At 45.3% G+C, this 12,015-nt stretch overlaps 1 pseudogene; it reads right to left on the minus strand.

Moving 5' to 3' along the window:
• Positions 1 to 2,483: 2,483 nt before the first annotated feature.
• LOC119279145 lies at positions 2,484 to 10,257 on the minus strand (annotated as a pseudogene).
• Between the last annotated feature and the right edge of the window lie 1,758 nt (positions 10,258 to 12,015).

A 12,015-nucleotide genomic window follows, 5' to 3' on the forward strand; every position in this document is an offset into this window, starting at 1 on the left:
GCTGGAAGAACGAGCTGTCTAGCTGGGAATCAAAGCAGAGTATGTTACTGGCTCAGTTAGTATTTAGCTAGTGTGCCAGAGCTATGCTGCCAGGGATGTGGGTCCACAAAGCTAGACCGATGGAGTCTACGGTCAAAGTCCTCGTCCTTCGGTGCTTCATTCAATCAACTCTGGCAGCCACTCAACTAGTTGCTTGACTGCACTCCCAAGGTACTGTCAAAGTCACTCACTTGTGTTGTATATGCGCCATGCACTCTGGAGCAGGGCTGGTAACTATTCCATATCTGACCAAATTCTTTTCTTTTTCATGATTTTATTGAAACCCTCTAATGTTTTCAACTTCAAACAATAGTCAAGAGAAAAGGGGGAAGCAGCACAAAATAACTTACCTTAGCCCGTAAAACTGTATCTCCAAAGCTACTTGGCTGGATTCTGGACCCTGCTTTTAATCTCAAACAGAAGAAACAAAATGTTGGTAGAAGAAGGGAGTGGTTTGCAGAATTATATGCAACAATTATGCAACTGTAGTGAGTGCTGGAACATTGCTGCTCGTTAATTTCTCTTAGAATACATGTTTGCTGAATTATTCTTGTGCCAATTTGGATATGACCATAGTTTTGTTTGTTTTTGCAGTACATCATGCATGGATGTCATTCGGGAATGGTATGTGCACCGAGACTATGTAGGACTCATCCACCTGGTAACGATGCTGCTGCGTAGCCTTCGAACAAGGTTGGTGCATTTCTCCTTGATAGATAGTGCGTAACATCTCGTTTTCTTTTATGCGCACTAGCAATCCCACTAGCAAGAAAGTATAGACAACACCAAGTCACCAACTTTCTTCTTCTGTCCCACAAAGTCAAGTAAGTGGACGAATGCACTAAAGGTTGCTCAAACTATTCAGGAAACGACCCTCGTCATTACAGTCCAGAAATTTATGAAGGATTGTAAGAAGGTATTAATTTTGGAATTAGGATTAAACCCTAACTGAAATGAAATTTAATAATATGAATATATCTTGATCTATTTTAAGTTGACTGATTTTACATGGAGAAATCTCTTTAGAACCTATATTTAGCTTTCCAATAAATCCGTGGACATTTTTCACATTCATAAACATTTTCCTGAAGTTCATGACTATTATCTAAACATTGCATACATTTTTGTATAAATAAGTTGCCATTTTAAAAATTCATGTTTCTAAAATTTGATAATTTTTTTTAATTTGTGAATATTTTGAAAAATCCATGGGCGTTTTAATATTCATGGATTTTTGAATATTTTCTTAAAATTTTAGAATATGTTTCTTCAATGTATGAATTGTTTTTCAAATTTGAGATTGTTTTGGTGAGACAATTTTTAAAATCAGAAAACCGTCTTTTGAAAAGCTGAAAGCAAACAGGAAAACCAGAAGGAAAAAGCTAGAAAACCGGATGGATGCGCCCACGCAGACTCCAAACTGGGCCGAACGGAGGTCATAGGAGGACTCGACGGCTTCTCCCTGTTTGGGGTTGGGCCCCGGTGGCACCGGATCCCCAACGGCAGTGAACCACGCGACAAAGGCAACGGTGGCCGCGGCGAGCCGAAGGCCCCATGCTATCAAGGCAGTCACCCATGGCCCCGCGCCGCCGAGGAGCCAGGCGGTGTGGCGCTGCCCGATGACGAGGCGCGGGGGAGGAAGGACCGGCGAGGCGCTTGACCCGGGCAGGGCGCCCGGACACATCCTCTGTGTCCCAAGGGGCACCGGCTGATCGAGAGGAGGAAACAGGGCGCCCGGACGCATCCACCGTCACCTTGTAATTGCTGGTTAGCTAATTTCTCTTCAGCCAGCTCTCCCACTTACAGTATTTCTCTGTTTACCCATCAGTCAGAGTAACCACATAGATAGAACTAAATCTTATTAAATTCTAGTACTTGCTGCTGATTGACACTAACATTTGGGGATTGCACAGTCAACGGCATTTCTACGGCGCAATTTCAAGCAACAAATAAAAACTTAAAACCTGCGGAACAAACCAAGGTCCAACACCAAGCACATTGTACTCGTACCCTTCAGAAAGTCAGAGAGTGCATCACAGAGTACAAGTACAAGATTATAAACTGAAGTTTTGCAGGGATTTCTACCGCTAATTTAGTCCAGATGACAAACCCATCATGCAAAAAATAAGAAACTAACTCGTTGTGACAGCAGAAAATGCTCAAATTATACAGGAAAAGACCACCCTCATTATTACAGCCCAGAAGAATATTAAGTCTTAAAAGATTATAAAAAACACTGAAGTTTTAGATTTACCACAATAGTTCGAGGATAGTGAAGCCATAAATGTATCATAAGAGCCGGACATCTTCATGTTTATCTAAAGGTACAAACAAGGCACACAATATAACATATGTTTCTGGAGATCTTGGACACCCTGGTTAATATTCCAGACCTCTCATTCAATAGGTTGCGGCACAAACACTAAATCCTTTAGAGAAATTGGTTATTCTTCATCTGCTTTCTTTGCGAACCTTGCCCATTTCAGAACCACAAATACATAAACTTGATCGTACACCTTGTCGAAGAGCCGGAAATACGCAATTCTCTTGAACAGCAGTGCACGAAACACCATCCAGAGCCCCACCACAAATCCCAGCACAAGACCAAAGTAAAACGTGATTGGATCATGAAAAGAATTCTTTATGTGATGGTTATATTTGATGAATCTATTCATGATGCTACTGAAAGTTATTATGAGAGAGGAACTTATGATTCATGATGCTCTCTTTATGTTTCAATCCTTATCTTTTATGTGAGCATCATTGAACTCATGATGCCTAGCTAGAAGGCATTAACGAAAAGCGCGTGTTGGGAGACAACCCAACATTATTACCTACTGTTTTCGTGTGTTCACATGATCAAGTTGGGGGCCAGATGATATCCTTCCAGACAAACTGTTGTTAGGACAGGTTAAGATAACTCAGAGATGTCAGATTTGACAAGCTCGATGGAATTTCACCAGAAAGCTTATTCTGAGAGAGGTCGAGAGATACCAATGGCTGCACAGTGCCAATCATGTTTGGAATTTGTCCACTCAATTTGTTTGATGACAAATTCAAATTCATTAGTGCAGCAAGCGAAGTGATGTATGTTGGGATTTCACCAGTCAAGGAGTTGCATGATAAATGAAAGCTCACAAAATATGCAAGTGTTCTATGATATGTAAGTTGTTGCCCTTTTGTATTTACTGACAATATTTGTCCTAGGAGATCAGGTAAAACTACTGAAGCTTGAATATCAACAATCAAACCCATGGAATCCTTTTGTAATGTTGACATGAATGTTAGGTTTGATAGATGCCAACGTATCGCACCGGAGAAGTTGTTGCCTGATAGATCCAAGTATTGAAGACACCCAAGCTTTGTTATGCCGACTGAAATATTATCAGAAAATTTATTGTGGCTCGGTATGAGAAGACGTAAATGCACTAGCTTTCCTATCCATGTAGGTAATCTTCCAAAGAACTAATTCCATGACAGATTCAAAAACCTCAGACCTGTGTTGTTCCGCAAAAATGTTGGGATTTTTCCGGATAAATTGTTGTTGATGAGTATAAGATGCTGTAGTTTGTACATGTAAAAAAAACATTGAGCAATTTCACCCTCCAAAATATTGTTCGACAAATCTAGATACATCAACCGTTCCAATTTGCAGATAGATTCTGGAATGTAGCCACTGACTTGATTTGAATGCATACTCAACATTTGAAGTCGCGGGGCTCCAAGGTTTGATGGTATTGTTTCAGAAAATTTATTGTTGGAGATGTGTAAGAGGTAGATATTTTTTGGCAACACGGGTATTGGTACAGTAAGATGGTTTGAATTGAGATAGAGTTCTTCAGAAGCCATGCCATGCAGATGTGTTGGCAAGCTGCCACTTATTTGGTTGTTAGAGATATCCAGATGTAAGGCATGTGAAAATGCGGAGCAGAACCAATCAGGAAACTCGTCCTGTATAGCATTGCTTGAAATGTCTAGTTGAGTGATTTCCATATTCTCAAGCCAAGGTGGAAAGAAAGGACCCATCTGGCATAAAGGGAGGACGCCAATTTGAATTCAATACAATCTTCAAATTATTGGAAGACAAGTGTATTTCCTTTAAATTCGTCAAATTCTCAAAGTGTTCTTCCGTGATTACACCAGTAACGCTATTGTTTCTTAGATCCAGAGAAACTAGATTAAAAAGAGAACCTATTTCAGTGGGTACACTTCCATTGAGATGATTACCGAAGAGGTCTAGGTTGGTTAGGCTAGTTGAATGCATAAGATCTGTTGGTATACTTCCGGTGAGGTGATTGTTTCTTAGCTCAAGGGAGGTTACACATGTCAAATTCCCAAGCCGTGGTGGTATAGATCCAGCAATCTCGTTGAAGCCGTGGTGGTATAGATCCAGCAATCTCGTTGAACGAGAGGTAAAGAGCAACTAAATATCTGAAATTCCCAAGATCAGCCGGTATAGCCCCAGTGAGGTCATTATATCTTATGTCCAAAGAAGTCAAAGTGGTAAGGGCACCGAGTTCAATCGGTATACTTCCAGTGAGGTAGTTGTTGAAGAGGTCAAGGGAGGTTAGATGTGTCAAATTCCCAAGATGTGGTGGTATAGGTCCAACAAGGTTGTTTTCGGAGAGGCTTATTATGCTCAACCTACTGAAGTCACTAATAAAGATTGGCAGAGATCCAGTGAAATTGTTCTGACTTAAATCCAGCTTCTGCAAGTTTTTCCATGTGCATTGCGGTAAACTCTTCATCAACACTGATGTTTCTCCATTTATCCCATTCTGGGAGAGGTCAAGGATTTCCAAACTGCAAAGATTCTTAAGGTTTCCTGTTATCATCATGTCCAAGTTCATATTCTGTGAAATATCAAGGACTTGATGGTACGCCATGTTTCCTAGTGTGTTGAGAAATTGGCCGAATAGTTTATTACCCCGAAGAGAGAGGTAAGGCCGAGCCTTCCACCCTTTACCAAGTATATAGATGCATTAATTAAATAAGAGATATTGTGATATCCTAACATAATCCTGTCCATCATGGAGCAATCTTCAACTTCACCTGCAACTAACAACGCTATAAGAGGGGCTGAGCAAAGCGGTAACATAGCCAAGCAACGGTTTGCTAGGAAGGGTGAAAAGGTTAGAGGCTGACATGGCAAATTGGGAGGCTGGACGGGCAAATGATAGGTAGCGCAGCATAGCGATAGAACGAAGCAACTAGCATAGCAATGATAGTAGTGAGATCCAGGGTAGCGGTCATCTTGCCTGAAATCCCGCAAGGAAGAAGAACGAGTCCATGAAGAAGATGAAGCCACGAAGACGAACCAAGCGTAGACGAACGAATCCTCACAACCGCAACGAAACAGGAACTAACGAGAAGGAGCACAACTGGAAAGAAGCAAACACACGGTAAACACACAACACATAGACATGGCATGATGCTCAACCAAGTATGATGCGTGACAAGGCTAAATGATGCTACTCATGGCAAGAGATGATGCATACAAGAGCAACATATCAAAGCAAGTTTAAATGAGGCCGGAAACAACATATAACAAATCCGGTAAGTCCTCATATGCAAATTTCGAAATTGGTCCATATCTGAATAAACCTTATGTTCAAGTTGTTGAACATCAAGTTAAGATGCACCAAGATGATCTACACGAAATTCTAGTCAAGTTACATATAAAGTTCGTTTAGTTCGGAGCTACGGCCTAGAAGATATGAGCAAAACAAGTCAAACATGGCATTGATGCAAAATGCATTCAAACATCAAGCAAATACTCTCAAAACAAGGATTCAACATGACAAGATGAAACTACATGCAAATCTAAGCAAGTTTCATATAGAGCACACTCAAAACGGAGCAACGGTTCAACACATACACATGAAACAAGTTTAAAGGACAAGCTATCCAAAACATCAACTAGGCATCTAGCAGGCATCAAAACAATATGCTACATCACCTCAACATGAAAAAAGGCATGGACATGATGTACAGATGAAGCATAACAAAACAGGAACACTGAGCTATCTCCAGAAATCACTAGAACATGCTCAAAAGGACATGGCAAGATTGCAAATAATAACAGTTCACAGACTTAGCAGGAAATCACTGAGCATGGCAGAAATAACATCAGGTTGAAATGTTTAGAGCTATCAAACAACATGCTACAAGAACTTATCATGGCAAACAAAGGCATAGCATGCTAATAATGAAGACAAAGAACAAAACTCCCTTACTGAACAAATTCCAAAGATCAACATGGAAAAGATGGTAGGATCTATGCAAAATGGCAAGTAATATGACAGATTCAGACATGGCAGGAACAACGATAAGTAGGCATGTTGGTGAGCTTGTACAACTCACCAAACGCTTGTAAATGAGGAATTTGGCTATTTGGCCCAAGTAAACAGTTCATGCTGAGGTCGAGGTGCTTTAGACGCTTCAAGGAAAGCAGAGAGGGACTTATCTTGCCGAACAAAGCACTGGCACCAGCACATGCATCATAGTAGCCATAGGCGTCGAGCGTCACATTCGGATTTCGAAGGTGAAGCTTGATGACATGGCCTGTTCGGTTGCTGCAACTGACGCCTCTCCACCGGCAGCAGTCCTGTCCTTGCCACGAGGTGAGGAGGTCGGTGTTGTTGCTTGTAAGGGCATCTTCAGCCGTTGGCCCCCCCAGGACGCACAAAAATCGCCCCCTGGGGGCGAGCCGGCGATACACTCGGCGCTGGGGGCGGTTTTTCGCCCAGTCGTCGCCCCCAGGCGCCGAAATTGGCCCACTTTGCAGCCCAATTTCGGCGAATAAACGACCCATATGGGCGAGAATAGGCCCATATTCGGCGTGGTTTCGCCGTGTCTCGGCGTTCAATTATCAACATAATTATTCCTTATCACATATTTCATCACAGAAAAATCAAATACTTCAACAAAATAGTACAACAACAAATAGTTCAATACAAATTATATAGTTCAACAAATAAAAACTCGTATTTCATCACGCGGCATCCCCCTTGAGCCTCCATAGGTGCTCAATCAGATCTTTCTGCAGTTGATGATGCACCTGTGGGTCTCGGATCTCTTGACGCATACTGAGATAGGCAGTCCAAGTTGCCGGTAGCTGGTGATCAACTTCGGCTAGAGGACCCTGCCTGTAGTATGGTTCAGTGTCAAACAATGGGTCTTCTTGCTCGCTCTCGATGATCATGTTGTGCAAGATGACATAGCAAGTCATGATCTCCCACATTTGATCTTTCGACCAGGTCTGAGCGGGGTACCGAACAACAGCGAATCGAGATTGGAGCACACCAAATGCCCGCTCGACATCCTTCCTGCAAGCCTCCTGAAGCTTCGCAAACCAGGCGTTCTTGCCTCCTGGCACAGGGTTTGAGATCGTCTTCACAAATGTCGACCATCTCGGATAGATGCCGTCAGCTAGATAGTACCCCTTGTTGTATTGGTGCCCATTGATCTCGAAGTTCACCGGAGGAGAATGGCCCTCAACGAGCTTGGCAAAAACAGGAGAGCACTGCAGCACGTTGATGTCATTGTGAGTTCCTGGCATACCAAAGAAGGAGTGCCAAATCCAGAGGTCATGTGTGGCTACCGCCTCAAGCACCACACTGCAACCGCCTTTGGCGCCTTTGTACATCCCCTGCCTACCAAATGGGCAGTTCTTCCATTTTCAATGCATGCAGTCGATGCTTCCAAGCATCCCAGGAAATCCTCTTGCTGCATTCTGGGCTAGGATCCGAGCAGTGTCTTCCGCATTGGGTGCTCTCAAGTATTGTGGCCCAAACACTGCCACCACTGCCCGACAGAACTTGTAGAAACACTCTATGCTGGTGGACTCGGCCATGCTCCCATAGTCGTCGAGTGAATCACTGGGAGCTCCATATGCAAGCATCCTCATCGCTGTCGTGCACTTCTGGATGGAGGTGAATCCAAGAGCGCCAGTGCAATCCATCTTGCACTTGAAGTAGTTGTCGAACTCCCGGATGGAATTCACAATCCTGAGGAAGAGCTTTCGGCTCATCCGATAACGGCGCCGAAATGTTCTCTCGCCATGAAGTGGAGCATCGGCGAAGTAGTCGGAGTAGAGCATGCAGTAGCCTTGCAGACGATGCCGGTTCTTTGCTTTCACCCGCCCCGGCGCCGAGCCACCTCGACGCGGCTTTTCATTGCTCGCCAGCAACTGGGCGAGGGCCGCGAGCACCATCAGATGCTCTTCTTCCTGGACGTCGGCCGCGGCTTCCTCCTCCAGCAGCGCGCGAGCTCTTCCTCCTCATCGGAGTCCATCGCTGAGTCAGTCAAAACGCCGAACACCTTGCGCTCGGTGGGCGTTTACCCGCCGTTAAACCGCGCCTCCGCGGCCGGAAACGGCGGCCGGCAGCGCCTAGTGCTGCGGGAGGGGCTGCCGCGGCGAAGCACTGCTATTTTCCGCGCGGGGAATGGCTATCTAGCGGAGTAGGCCGGCGCCCGTCGCCGGGATACAGCTAGTGGTGGCCGAGGGCGCGGGTAGTGCGAGGCGAGTCGGGGAAGAAAAACTTGACTTTTCCCCTGTCGGGGTGGGCCAGGCGTGCTTTTCCCTAGCGCCGGAGCCCCCAACGGCTCCTCAGCGCGCCGGGTTCGGCCTGTGACCGCCGGGCGGAAAAAAGGTCCGAGCCGGCGATTTTCGGCGTCCTGAGGGCGCGACTGGGCCGTTTTTTCGGCGCCGGCGCGAAAAAAATCGCCTGGGGAAGCCTTCTTGGGGGCGCGGCTGGAGATGCCCTAATGCCCTCTTTGAAGGAGAGCAAGGCGGCCCTCTCGGCCGGGATGCAGCTGCCGCCATGGGGGTGCTAGGGTTGTAGTGCATCACTTGTGAAGAATGAAAAGATGTTTATGGCGATGAGAGTGAGCAAGAGATTGGTTGTTGGACGCATGCTGGAAGAATGAGTTGTCTAGCTCGAAGAATGCTACTACAGGCTCAGTGTTGATATTTATTAGCCAGAGCCATTCTACTACTACCAAAGATGTTCGTCAAATAATACTAGACTCACGAAGTCTGCAGTCAAAGTCTTGGTCCATGGAGGCCCCGCATTCAATCAAGTGTCCTTCATACGAGTACAGTTTTGTGGGCAGACTATGATGGGAGTCACCGGCCACTCGAGTAGTTGCCTGACTGCAACCACGCTAGAGCAGGGCTGCTTACTGTTCCAAATTTGACCAGATTCTTTCTTTCTTTTTCACATTTCAACTGAATCCTACTCTCTCCTTCTCAAAATAAAGTTGAGACAGTTATTTTGAGACCGAGGGAGTATAATTTAGAGAAGTAAACCGCAGAGTATCCTATTTGTTCCTCTAAACAAGTGTGGTTTTTAACCGAACCCCTAAACTTAACTCTATAAAACTTAGATTTGTCTTATGCATTTCATAGAACATTTGCTACATGTCTCCGTGGCAAGCGGTGATGATGATGACAACATCGGGACAAGCAGCACCAGCGAGAATGACGCGTCATCGGTCACCCCAGGCCATGCGGCCATGTCCCTTTTCTTCCCCTACGTTGGCTTCGTCCACCCGGGACGGAACAACGCATAGGTCACCTCCTCTACTTCGCCTTCGTCTCATGCATCTCGAGCTCCAGCCACCGATGCCTCCATCTCGAGCTCCAGCCACCGACGCCTCCATCTCGCTCTCGTCGTCGTTCTGCTCCCCCGGTCCTCACCCTAGCTCACTATCGACCTCCCCAAGGTGAGACGCTTCCCGCCTCTCCGGCTCCGTTTCCAGTCATTTGCGCGTCATCCCGCTCGAATTCGTACATGCATGCCATAGTCGGAGCTTCGAAGCTCGGCAGACCGGTGCCTCGCCCACTCCTGGCTGCAATATAAAATTCATGATTTTTTAATGGGATAAGTATATTTTTCGTCCTTGAACTCTTGCCATAGTTTATAAATCGTCCCTCAACTCTAAAACCATCAAAACTTAGTCCCTTAACTAATAAAACCGAATATTTTCCATCATTGATAATGCTTCAGGCGGTTTTAGTCTGACATGGACACCTGTTTTGACAAATACCGGCCACGTGGCCTAGCTTTGACCACCACGTCAGTCAGTTAAGTAACTAAACGACCTCCCGTCGAAGAGAATGAAGGCAGTATGGCGCAGGTCATGCAGCTTCAGTTTCGATCCAGGCAACCACCGGCCCACCCCTAGCCCCGCCCGTGGAGCCCCGCCTTCCATGGCGTTTCTATGATGGTCCGCCATCATGATCACCTTCATCCTCAAGATTGGGAACATCCCGCACTAGTAGAAAAGGAGGCAATGGTCCAGGCCGGGTCAGCCCATTAGTCCCGGTTCAATCCAGAACCGGGACCAATGGGGGCATTGGACCCAGTTCGTGAGCCCCGGGGGCCGGCCGGGCCATGTGGGCCATTGGTCCCGGTTCGTCTGGATCTTTTGGTCCCGGTTGGTGGGACGAACCGGGACCAATGTGCCTTGCTCCTGGCCCACCACCATTGGTCCCTGTTGGTGGCCTGAACCGGGACCAAAGGCTTCCCTTTAGTCCCGGTTCAAGCCACGAACCGGGACCAATTAATTGCCTATATATACCCCGCGAGTAGAGAACTCTCACTGCTCTGTTTTTCGTGGCCGGCGAGGAGAGAGCTTTGTGGTGCTCTAGCTCACCTCCTATGCACACGAGGTGTTCGATGGAATGCCCGAGCCACACTACTTAAGCTTTCTCCTCTCCAAGCTCGACCTCCAAGCTCCATTTTCCTTAATATTTGTCTAGGTTTAGCGGTCCGTCACGCCCCGTCCCCGTCTTCACCGTCGTCGATCGCCCGCGCCGATCTCGTCGCCGGCACCACCGTGGTGAGCCTCTTGTTCTTATCTTCTTTCTGAAAGGAAAAAAAATTCTTACTTGTATGTTTATATAGATACTTGTATAATTTTCTTACTTTTATTATTGCATCTTATATAGTGCGATGGTTTTGGTATCCGCCCCCGTCGGCCCTCGTCCTGTCTATGATTCGGATGTGATATATATTATCTTTTCATAACTATTGGTTCATCTATTGTTTATGACAATTATGCCGACCAACGTGACATAGATTTTATTTATCTAGGAGGTTGTTGAACCAGAAATTCCAACCGACCCTATTGTCGAGAGGTTAAACTTAGTTGAAGAAGAAAACAATTTCTTGAAGGAAAAAATTAGAAAAATTGAGGAGGAGAAGATGATATTGGAGTTGCATGTTGCGGATGTCGTGGATGATCACAAGATCAAGATGGATGCAATGCGCTTGAAGATTAGAAAGATTAGAAAATATGCCATTCATACCGAGGCTTGGTATCATTATGCCGTTGAATCAGTTGTTACATTGGTTGCGATTATGATTGCATTTGTTTTCGCATTGAAATGTTTTACATAGTTTCAATGTATGGTTTAATTAATTTAGATGCTCTGCAGAGCTTTATGTTGTTAGATGAGAACTATGTATGTACTTTGGTTTTAATGTGATGATGAACTTCTATTAATTTGGTCACTTAATTATCTATTCATGATGTTCTGTAATGATTTTTGACACACTTAATTATATATAATGCACGCAGATGAACCGACAATGGATGTACGGTTCAAGACACACCTCCGAGTACATTAAGGGCGTGCATGAATTTCTCGAAGTGGCTGAGGCAAACAAGCAGAATGATTTTATGTGTTGTCCATGCCCTATATGTGGGAATACGAAGTCTTACTCTGACCGGAAAATCCTTCACACCCACCTGCTTTACAAGGGTTTCATGCCACACTATAATGTTTGGATGAGGCACGGAGAAATAAGGGTTATGATGGAAGACGGCGAAGAAGAAAAGTACGATGACAACTATGTGCCCCCTGAATACGGTGATGCTACTGAAGATCAAGAGGAACCAGACGATGTGCACGATGATGCTGCGACAGGCGAAGCTGCTGAAGATCAAGAGGAACCAGATGATGTG

The sequence above is a fragment of the Triticum dicoccoides genome, chromosome 3B (genome assembly GCF_002162155.2).
Source record: "Triticum dicoccoides isolate Atlit2015 ecotype Zavitan chromosome 3B, WEW_v2.0, whole genome shotgun sequence".
In the NCBI taxonomy this organism is placed as follows: Eukaryota; Viridiplantae; Streptophyta; class Magnoliopsida; order Poales; family Poaceae; genus Triticum; species Triticum dicoccoides.